The sequence below is a fragment of the Columba livia genome, chromosome 1 (genome assembly GCF_036013475.1).
Source record: "Columba livia isolate bColLiv1 breed racing homer chromosome 1, bColLiv1.pat.W.v2, whole genome shotgun sequence".
NCBI lineage: Eukaryota > Metazoa > Chordata > Aves > Columbiformes > Columbidae > Columba > Columba livia.
This window is the reverse complement of record NC_088602.1, coordinates 153,352,088-153,363,957: the sequence shown is the minus strand read 5'-3', so window position 1 is coordinate 153,363,957 and position 11,870 is coordinate 153,352,088. Positions and strand designations below refer to the sequence as shown.

Sequence of the window (11,870 nt, the reverse complement as noted above, 5' to 3'; positions counted from 1 at the left end):
CATTAGTTCCTGTCTGAAGTGTGAACTTGGCTCCTGTGTGGAAAATATAATACAAAGGAGCAGCCTGTTTCCTCAGAGATCTGTCTAAGGAGGCCTTTTCCAGGCTCTTTTGTCAGTCCCTGCTGCAGCAGCTTACCTTGGGATTACCAAAGAGGGACAGAACACAGGTGTGAGATGAGGGTGAAAGAGATCTGTCCTCCTTGGGGAGTCCAGATCCAGTCAGACGTCACTGGACAGTTGCAGGAACATCAACGTGACCCATCAGAGCAAAGCTACACAAGCCTCGGAGAGGTTTGCTGATAAAAGGACTCAATATTTCTGTGTCACTGAATGAATATGCACCATGTTCTTTAGTTTGGCACTGCACGGGCGAAAGCATGAATGCAGGAGAATCCAAGTGGAAAACCAAGGGTGGCGTCTGGGTGGGTGCACATTGGGACATGCAAGGCACACAAGGGGCATGAGTTAGTCGCATTCCTTGGATGTACTACACAGGCACACAGAGGTCCTGCTCTGGGGTTGTGAGTTCCACCTGGGAGGATGGGTCCGTGACCTTCTGAACCGTGTTTACCTCCCTGATACTAACAGACAGCGCCCGCCACTGTTATCTTCTTTTTGGTCTTCAAGATAAGGGGATTTTTGTATAGCTGCGGCTCACCCCTTGCCCCAGGGCCCAGGCGTATGCAGGGGGGGTGCTCTGCTTCAAATGGAAGGCCTGTAGCTTCATGTTTCTAGTAGGAGCAGAAAGAGTTGCTGCTTGAATATTTTCTCTGTAAGAATCATTCACCCATAAACATGAAAGCACGAGGCACGGAAGAATGTTTTGCTTCCCAGTAAATTAAAATTAAAAGCACTGCAAAGATTAAAATATCTTCTTCTTCAAACTCTGGAAGGGTGGCACAGGAGGAGTTGGGTTGGTGAAGCGTTTTGCTGAGCAAACAGAAGAGCCAACTTCCTCGTAATACCACAGCCATTGGCGGTAGAGTGTCACTGGCAGGTGTAATAACCGAAATAACTTCAGGCTGACATCTCTGCAAACAACAGAAAACAAATGAGCGGTGTCCCTGGTACTTTGCTAAACCCACACTGAAGGTGAGGAAAAGGTTTTGCTTGCAGAGATGTTGTCATTGTGACTATTTTTGCTCTCATTTTTTATGCATTGAACATTTCCTTCATAAATAGTCTCAAAGATGGTCCACTGTTGGTATGTTCAGTAAAGTCTTCTTTAGTATTTAGTCTTTATGAGAAATTAATAACCTTCTTTCACTGAAAATAGCATATAAACATCTTGTTGACAATTTAAAAACATACAGTCTTCCCCTGTGAAGGAGTGGTTCCTTCATTTAGATTATAGGTTTTTAGGTTTTGTCTATGAATCCACTGTGATTACAGATGCAGAAAATAATTGAAGTGCGGTCAAAATATATACATTTTGTATTCAATTATGATAATTGTGGTTGCTTCTGCTGCAGTAGCAGTGGGGAACTGCAGCCAGGGTGGAGTTTCACTGTATTGGATTCAGTGTAGATTTGGGACACAGCCCTGGAAGGAGTCCTTCTCTTTCAGTGCAGAACTTAATTTAAAATGCAATGTGCATCTCCTGAACTCTTAGGCCTCACAGTTTCATTTTCCCTGTTGTAGGTAGCCGTTGTGAGAAGTCAAAGCTGTGGGGAGAGCATTGGGCTCTTAAGTCTGGTGAAGTCTTCAGGTAAGAGCAGACAGCAAATTCCAGCTGGACTGTTTGCTCAACAGGAGACCTGCATGAGGAGCGCAACAAGAACGTGCGTGAGGTTCTGCATGTGCTGTTTTATTTGGTTCATTTCTAGAGATAATAAAGTGTAGCAGCTGAGGGTGAAGACCAGAGCTGGATCTTTTGGGATGCATCTCCTAACTTGTTTGCCATAGGTGTGAATACATCCCCATCACAGACGTGTCTGTGGTATAACAGTGGAGAAAGATTAGGCAAGAACCGTGCTTTTGCAAATTAGAAGTCTAATTCTACTTCAGGGCTTTAAAATGGGTTCCCTGAGTAGATAACCTAGGTTGATAGTCTGTTGGAAGAGGAGAGGGAGAATAATATCTGACATTTTTTGGTAGTGAAGCCCCTAGCCGACATTGTCTTACTTAACAAAACCAGGTTGGAATGAAAGAACAGTGTGCTCCACTTGAACATATGTAGTGTCTTCTTTGCCTATGAAGAGACATGCTCAATTAAGTGTGATGCCTTACCTGCAGATGCATCCTGTCGAAAATGAAGCTGTCCATCTGCTAGGAGTACTGGGTGGCTGTAGCACTCAAGGGAAGAAAGTCAGAGACATGGATTGGTTGTACGATGGTTTTGGTTGATGGACCCAAAAGCAACACATCAAACATACAACTGAAGTGCCACTACAGTGCTGGGTACCAACAGAAAAGTCAGAGTATCCTCATTTCTTTTTTATAACACAGCTGACTGCAGAGCTATACTAATACAAATTAAAATAAGTAAGAACAGATTTTAAGTCTTACGCTATTAACTGTTTGGAGGTATCTTTTTTGTTACATGTGCACATACAAGTTCAAGCAATTATTGCAATATAATTACATACTTTAAAAAATTATTAAGAACCATGGTTTTGCAGATAGCACTGTCAGCTCATTACTGAGCCATTAAAAACTGGTTCCAACACCAAAGGTATTAATGAGCTTGTTTCAAGTACTGTATGCTTTGTGATTACTTGGCATTCTGCCTCAGTTTAATTAAGATTTTAAATTTGCATACTGCTGTTAGACCATATGTTGCACCAGTGTTTACAAAGGTGAATAGACTTTATTGTCCTCATATTATAGGTCAGGCCACAGTGTCATTTTGGGGTCAAGTGACAAGATGGAAGCCACCCAACCCCTGAAGCAATCTGGATTTGTTACTCAACCTGCAGGGTTGGCATTTCCTCCGAGAATTATTAAGTGGATGTTGACAAACCTGGAACAAAATAGTTACAATAATATTATTTGGTAGAAGGATAGTACCTGGTTTAATACATTCATTAAGATTTGTCACAAAGATCACAGAAAAGCTTCATATCTGTGGAAGTACAGTGGCCAATTAAAAAACATACCTTTGACGGGAAAATGATCAAAATAATTGAAGTGATTTCTCAGAGTCTTAAAAAAAATATAGTTACATAATACGAAACAGTATTATTCCTCCTATCACATTTTCTTTATATTATCAACAATTATTTGATGTTCCAAACTTGCGAGTCTTATAAATATGAGCAGTCATGAGTAGCATGAGTCAAGTTTGCTGAAAAAAGTGAGCCTGGAAAGGTCAGGTCCCTACCTTGAATAAATAGGTATAGATGAGAATATTGTTGTTTAGTCTTCTAGGTGTGGCACGCTGCACAGAAGTGCAGCAACTCTTTTGTGACTGTTTGGTTTTTTAATCTGGTTTTAAATAAAATGTCATTGTTGCCATTTCTCAGCTGTGTGCTCTGCTTGTTACGGCATTTTCGCAAGCTTTTTGCTCTGTTTTATGGAGGTGTAAGGTTGACTGAGTAACAAGTGGGTGTGTGTTCACCCACTTTCATAGTGTCTAACCTTTGAAGAAAATTGTTGGCACAGGAACCTCCTCCAAGAGACCGACATTTAAATAACAAGCTTTGCTAAGCGTGAAGTCACTCCTCAAGTCTATCTCTACCATGCCTCCATTTTTGTTATGAAATAAAACATTAACATTATCAGATTTACAAACCTACACAGCAAGTAGTCCTCCCATGTTTCTGAGGTTACAAACAAAGCAAAGATAAAACCCAGGTCTCTAATGGCACTGAGCGCTTCTTTCCTTGATTTTGTCTCCCAAACAATCTCTGCAGAGCTGAGTACATACTTTCCATCAGTTTAATTAAACTCCTTGCTCTGCTTCCTTATTCTTCCCATTGGACTGATGAGACATTTGGAAAATCAAGCAGGTATCTCCATACTTTGTTACAGCTATTTAATTACAGGGTTATAGATAAGCAAGTGCTTATCTTGGTACCTTTCAGAGGTGGCAGCATAATGATAAAACATCCCACAATCTGTCTTTAGGTCTAGTAAATGATCTGATCATCGCCAGCTGTTAATCAGGAGAGACAACAGATTGCCACTAGTCCTCAAGGTGTGTGAATTGCAGTAGTGAGGTGCCAGAGACTCTTCTTGCTCTTGCCGTGTTTATTCCTACAAACAGAAAGACAAATATGAAACAAGGAGTTGTAAAATAGGGGTGGGAATACTCAGAAAAAGTACCCTCATTTCAGTTCTGAACTACAAATCACCTACTTCAAATAAGAAGTAAGATAATATCGACACTGCTAAGAAGTGAATGCTTGATGAGCTTGTGGCTTTCTAATGCTGTGCCTGATCTCTGCCTGATTGCTTTATACCTATAGCTGGCATATGGAGGGGATAAAAGGAACATTCCAAAGTAGAGGAGGCCAGACAGTTTCACAAACCCTGGACCTGGCCTTCTGAACGCTGCCAAATACAATCCCATGCACAACTAGATCTGAATTCTTCACAACGGTTTTGTACCTTTTGTGTCTGTGTGGAGTATAGTTTTCTTCCTTTCCCCCCATTTTTCTAATAAAATCCTATACTTGCTTTATTTCATTTTCAAGAAGAGAATAAAAACAATAACAGTGATGGTGAGGATGATGATGATATAATTCATTACTTGCATTTTACCAGACTGACTCAGTTAACAGCCTTTATAAGAGACAGAACTCCATTTTTTGGAAAGAAGTGATAGGATTGCTGTCCTTGCTTAGGGGACATCCCAGTACAGCTTTCTGACATCCTGTGGAGCAGACAGAGCCTGGCTGTCACAGGTGGTGTCAGGCTGAAATCTCATGGTGGGAGCTGCAGCTCCGCAAGATCCTGCCACGGGTGATTTGGAAATTCTTGCTGGGCTACCAGGAAGAGGAGCAGCAGCACAAAAAGGTGGTTGTAGGTTTGAGGTTACAAGGACTTACAGAGTTTTCATCTGCCGTGTAGTGCACTCAGTGACTTTGCAGTTTTGCAATCCTTTTCCCTTCATTAGTCAGATCCCATCATTGACCCGTCATTAACCACCTCCCATCGCTGGCTGCCCTGTCAGCTTTGACCCCGTTTTAGAGTTCAGGCACTACATAATGACAGCCTTCTCAGCTTGCTTGGCTATGGGTCGTTTCTGAACAATATGAAGTAACTGGAATATATATATTTTTTTTAAAAAAAGACATTTTTTTCTGAGTAGAACCATGAAACAGGTAAAGCCTCACCAGAATGTATCATCCTTGGAAAAATATAGTGCTTCATATTCACTGTACACTATGGGGAGCGTGGGAAACTGCAGCGGGTCTGTGGAATCCTTGACAGAAAATATGAGAGTAGAGATCAGCCTTGAGATATTAAGATTTACCCTTGAGAAGGATGGGAGTAAAGGAGTATCCGGAAAGAGGAGAGATGTACCCGTGAGAGAGAAGGGGATAGAAGAATAACATGGATGACAGAAAAATTAACCAATGAGATGTTAGTGCTGTAACTTGTAACCAATAGTCAAAAGACACATGAACTGGTAGAATTGTATAAAAATGCACTTGTAGCAATAAATGGCATCTATTACTTTCATCTTGAAAGAACTTGGTCCATGTCGTTTGTCCGTCTCAGCCGCGACGGGGGATTGTGAAGGAGATGGTGCCATTTGTTAATATGTAGACCCAAGAGAATTAAGTAAACACACAGAAAGGGAATGTTCTGACTACTCACTGGTTATAAAATGACAATATGATAATTTAGGTCGTAAACTGCAAACATTCTCTCTAAAAACACCCTAGTATTCCCCCTAGTAACCCCCCCCAACTGAGTCTCATCTGTATACAGACAAAATCACTCACCCTGGTTTAGTGCTGTTCCATCCGTGCTGATACCTTATGGTGTTTGGAGCAATGCTGTGGAGAGAGAATGAGTTGCATGTAAATCTTAACAGCTCAGGAGCCAGAAGGCAAGTAAAGGCCAGTTAAGCCCATGTGACTTCCAGTATTTTTTAAATCCTGAGAATTTGGAGGTCTGTGTCCAATTTGGAAAGGTTGTGCCATGCACTGCTGCAATAAAGGGCAAAGGGCACTGTCTCCAACTGTGATCTGGTATTTCTTCAAAGAATTTGATGTGTGAGCTGGAAAGTGCCTAAGCAGCAGGCTGCTTCTCTGGTTTAGTCTCACAAAAGAAGAAATGACAGGACAGGTTGGGTTTATCTCTTGCCAACTTTTCTGCCAGATGTGAGAGGCTCAGGAAAAGCAGGACTCACACTGTGCCGAAACCTAGTGGTAAACCTAGCATGGAACCATCCTCCTCTCCACCTGGACTTTGAGTTGAGCCCAGGAGGGAAGGACAAGCCATGGTGAGGAGCCATACCTAGTTTTTATTTCCTGATTCTTTTGCCTATCACTATAAATGTAGATGGGTTATGGGTCTCTGCCAGCACTTACACAAAGCATGGGCTTGACTGTATTCAGGCAGAGATTGCCTTTTAGCATCATACTTCAGGCTGAATTATCAGTTTCTGCAGGAGTGTGCTGAGAAGATAGACCCTAAAGTACTCGTTAAATATTTCTAAAATTCATAATGGTTTAACCCCTGCAAATGTGTTTGGACTCTCTTCTATGGTTTAATTAAATATATATATATATATATATATATATATATATATTTATTTATTTTTTTTTTTTTTTCGCTGTTGTTTTCACTTTGACCCTAAGGAGAAGTTCACAGAAGCTACAAGCTCCTGTAGAGGTGTGTTCCACCCCCAGACCCTCCTGGGCAGCTCAGACTGCCTTCTGGAGCACACCGGATTGTTGCCCTGAAGAGGAAAGCTGGGTACAAACCCAGAGATGAAATCAGCCAGGCTAAAGCTGGCTTTGCTCTGCAGAACCCTTTCTGTGCAGCATTGCATGTAAACAACAAAAAGATAGTCTAATGACTACAAACTTACAGGAGGATTAGTACATCTAAACATGATATTCAGCAAAACTGCAAGCACAGGTGCCTATTATTCCTAATCTAAGCCCTGATGACACAAAGCATTAAACAAACATCATGCTCGAGCACAGACATACACATGAAGGCAGGTTTGTCTTATATAATCTCAGCTTGGTTCTTCTTCTGTTGACATGGCTTTAGATAGGGAACAATGTGCCTGGCTCATGCCAACACGTGAAATGAAATCCGCCCCTCCACATCCACCTTCAGAGAGAGCAGCAGCGGTGGTTGGAGGGTCCTATTTTTTAATCAAACCAGCAGATGGCATTAGTACACTTCGGGCTTCCCTGCTCCACACCTTCTGCAGCAACACAATGTGTTTTCCCTTCACTAGGAGAGACCAAGACCCTCACGTATCTCCCAAATCTGTAAAGAGCTTTGTTTTTATAGGGCTAGGAGCATTTCCTGTACATTGTCCAACCCGATAAATTACTGGACTGTGAGGATTAGATATATTATCCTAGGGATTAAAATTTAAAGTAGATCTCACAGAAATAGACTACTACATACAATCTGTCATTTCCAAAGCGCTTTGCTGAAAGTTGGGAGGTTTCCAAGCAGCTGCTGTCTCTTACTCTTTCATATTACCTTTTCAAAGCTATTTCATTATTCTGAGTTCTTTGGACTGGGCAAAGCATACACATTATCTAGAAACCTAAAGATTTTACAAACTGAGTAAGTGTTTCATTTATCAAGTTTTACCATAGCCAGTTTGCTCAGAGGGAAACAGCGCAAAAGTGCATTAGAAGTAGTTTATCAGGAGTGAATGTGAGATGGGAAAAGACACTACTATGTTCCCAGTTGTTCAAGGTTCTCAGAAAACAGTAGGAAGGAGCTGAGGTTTGACTGTCCAGCAAATTTCAGCTTGCATAGCAGTGAACCTCAACAGGAGGAATTAAGTGTTAAAACAATTCTGACATGACAAGGAACGCTGGTACATACTAGAAAGCAAACTATTTACCAGCCTCATGGAAACCAACCAAATGGATATCTAAGTCAAAAGTGAGAATTTGAAATACTCCTAAATAAAATAACAGCATACATGTATTTCTGCCTTCTGTACATCTTCTGAAGGACACAGTAATGGGGGAGACCTACGTTTTATAGCAATATTGGACCAAAATCATTCCTAAGGACTAAAGATTTTATTAACTCAATTGAGGTTGAGATTAGACTTCATGTGAGCTCAGCTCCGAGAGTCAAATGCCAAACTGGAAGAAAAGCTCCCTCAAACTTCCACAAGAGACGTATTGGTAAACCCAGTATTATTGTAAAAGTTTTAAGTGGGAAACCTGTGACAGAAATAAAACTGAATAGTGCAATACTTGTGTATATAGCTAGATGGCTGCAATGGCACACTAAGAATGTCCAGATTTGCTAATTCATTGCAGATTCTACTTTTGTTTTATATTTTGCTCCATAATAAATGCTCTTTTCTGTCTTCATTTTCTTGACATTTTTATTATGTACAAAGTCCGTCTACTTTTGTCATCTGATTCTTCTAAATAAAGTTAATAAGCTTTAAGATTTGCATCAAATTATTTTGGGCAATGACAATTTTAAGCTGAGACACTATTTCATTTTTAAGTAAAATGTTCAGTGTTTATTTGCTCTATGTAGCTGCTTCTTCAACTACAGAAATACAGGGAGACATTAAAAAAATTAAGGGAACTACACATATTTAGAAAAATACCTTTTTTAAAAGAGGTTTTCTGGCAGGCAACCTGTATTTACCACCATTTTATAACTTTACAGAATATTATCTCTTAGGAACTCTCACATTACCTTTAGGCAGTAAATTGGTATGAAAGAAAACTTAACAAAAAGATGAGAGAAGCGTGGGCGAGCGTGGGAGGGTGAACACAACTTAGTAGCTTACACAGGCATTTCAGAACTTTTTTGGGGGGGTTCTGTGGGTGTGTTAGTTTAAAAGATTAAAGTTTGCAGTCTGCACTGAGGAGAGTTTTTGCTAAAGTCTGTATACCAAAGCTGGCTGTGAATTGAAGAACTGTTGTAATTAGATTACTGTAAATACAATAAGAAACTCACTCCTGGTGGTCTGGGGAGGGGTGTCATAGGCCACTGGAGAATTGTGCTGGCAGGATTTGGGACAGTTTGACTGAAAGCAGAGAGCACAATCTCAAAATCCTTTTAATCTTCCACCCCCCCCAGTTCTTTGGGGATTTGTGTGTCATTAAGCAACAGTCAAAAGATTAAGGAAGTATAAAATGACATTAAAGCTCCCAAGTACTTCTATAAAATTATCAGTGCCAGTGTAGTCTTCAGCAGGGATCGCTTCTGCCAGGACTTTCTAGAGCCGGGCAAAATTAAAAGAAAAGAAGCAAGCAGCCTCAAAAGCAAACCCTGCGAACATGGGCTGGAATACCGCTTTTCTGCTAGCGCTTCCAACGCACGGCCTTCCGAAGGACGGCGGCGGCTGTTGCTATGTGTCTGGGCTCAACAAGCTTAAACTTTGCATGGCCCATGCTAAACTAATTTGAGTCAATTTGTCTACATCATTTCAACAATCGTCCTGTGCATTTTGAATCGTACATACAACACTGCATGATAAAGGCCCACCGAGCAGATGCCGACTGCTCATTCTGCCGTGGTCTGGCTGTTGCTAGTTCTTCACCATGGTTTCTCCATATCCTAGTGACAATGTTAGTTTTTCGATGGTGAGGTTAAGTCTGTGCCCGGTTAGTTAAGACTTTTCTTTACAGAGGACAGCTCCTATAACAACTGCCAGCTCTAAGCATGACCTTTAAAAATGAAATGAGGGAGTGTTAACTGGAGTATTTTTTTTTTAATCTCACAAGGGAGTTCAAAGGAATACAAGGAGATTTTGCAAGTAAAGTTTTAAGCCTGCTCAAGAAAGAGACACCAATATCAGAAGCTGTTATCACAAGAAAGCTGATCTAACCTGCTTACAATTAAATAGTTTCAGTGTAATGGATTTCAACTCGTTTGTAAACATGCACTTTGTAAGACAGTTTTATATTTGAAACTGAAATCAAACAAGAATGAAGAATTAAAGCAGCTCCACTCTGCGCCTAGGTAATGTAATGGGGCTGATCGGCAGCTGGTGCAAATCAGGATAGCTGCAGAGGGAATTAGCTGCGTTATCCCATTTTCTACCAGCTAAGGATTTAGTGTTGGAGAGTGGAGCTTCATGTTTGGAAAACTCCAGTATTTCATGAGTAAAAGACCAGGAAGGAGCAATAAAAAATATACCACATTCTCATGCATGATAAATCCCTGCAAGAGGCATTAAAATCCATTTGTTCCGTAGGGACTGAAAACCTATAATTAACACTTTTATTCCTCTTGGATTGGCTTCATAGTTTCTCTGCAAGCCTCTGCTGAAGAAGGATTACCTGGTGAGCCTTGCCAATTTGGAGCCCTTAGTAACTCCAGGGACAGGCTGGCTGGTTTTCTCTCTCTCTAACTAGTAAGGATTTTTTTGCTAGACCCACTAAACGTGGTAGCCATTTTCCTCTAGCAAACTTTGAGATAACTTTCAGTTTTGACCATGCTTTTAGAACACCATACCTAAGACAGTTAGGGTAGCCCCTATGTGTTAACCAAGATTTTATTCTGATGAAAAAGAAACAAGGATATATGGCATAAGGAGTCACTTTTTCCCCTCTCACAGAAAAATGCCAGTGAAAATCTTTCAGTGAGGTCCATGTTTTGGGAGATGTTTAAATGCAGAGGCTTTTTTCTTTCAGTGTTTGCTCTCCAGATGATAAAACCAGACAGTCGGGAAACATGGGCAACTCTAAAAAAGAGCTCAGTGGCTCTTTTTTAAAATCCACATCCTCCGGGTGTGTGTTCCTAGCACTCTGATTTGAATTTCAGGGCTCAAAATAAAGTTCAGTACTTTATTCAAATTCTAATGAACTGTGCTATACTCTGGCAGCCTCTAAGGATGTGGCAGGCCTGCAACCTCTGTGAAAGTAGAGAGTGAGGCAGGAGCTTGCAGACTAAATCCTGGCTGCCCCGGGGCAAAGATACTCAAAAATCTCTGTTTTCAGGCAAATTGAGCAGAGCAAAGGTGTACCTGAAGACCCGAGATCATTTTTCCTGCAGTGCTACAGCTGATAAAGATGTGGCAGAGGGCTGCGCTTTAGAAAAGGCAGGTCTGAGTTTGGATTCCATGCTGGTGGTGGGGCTGTACAAATTGCTACAGTGTTATGGTAGTTCCTGAATTTTGCGGTGGGGATGGACACACTGGATGTAGATGCTGGGCTAGAGAGCCGAGCTCCTCTACCAGGTCCAAGGGAAGAAACTCATCTGCCACTCACGACAGAGTCAGGCACTCAAATAAAAGCAAGCTGATTGCAGAAAGATTTATCAAGAGGCTTAAAAAAGCAGTATCAGGAAAAAATCTGAATCTAAACAACACGGGTTTATAAGTGTGGGAAATGGTGAGTACCCAAAGCTAGAAAAGGAGCTGGATATACAACAACTCTTGGACATCTCAACCCAAAGTGCCACCTGCAGCCCTGGCCTGAGCTGACTCCCTTTGTAAAGCCTCTGGGAGTCACCAAAAATGGGGATCTGCCTACATTTTTCAGTGAGATAACTGAAGTGAGAAAGCTGTGTTAAATCCCACCCTCTCCTGGATATAGGCGCCATCACAAGTACAACTGGTCTTATGGCAGAGCATTACCCACCCTCCTGAGGCCACTTTTGTCCCCATGTGTACAATGCAGCTCAGCGCTGCCAGAACAAATCTCCATCCAGCCAGGCATTCTCCTAAAACAGATGCTTTTCTTTCAAAATTTTAGTTAAACAAAACGCTTCTCAGTAAGTACTCTCTTTCACAGAAT

General features: G+C 41.2%; 1 long non-coding RNA gene across 2 annotated transcripts; it reads right to left on the bottom strand.

Moving 5' to 3' along the window:
• Window positions 1–315: 315 nt before the first annotated feature.
• LOC110362724 (uncharacterized) lies at window positions 316–6,156 on the bottom strand. Of its 2 annotated transcripts, XR_002420321.2 has the most exons (5): window positions 5,895–6,152; window positions 5,280–5,368; window positions 4,019–4,197; window positions 2,230–2,962; window positions 316–1,757 (listed from the first exon to the last, which is right to left on the bottom strand). It is a non-coding gene; the product is annotated as an uncharacterized LOC110362724 (long non-coding RNA). The 2 variants fall into 2 exon arrangements; XR_010467690.1 differs by having other exon boundaries at window positions 2,230–4,197; window positions 5,895–6,156.
• Between the last annotated feature and the right edge of the window lie 5,714 nt (window positions 6,157–11,870).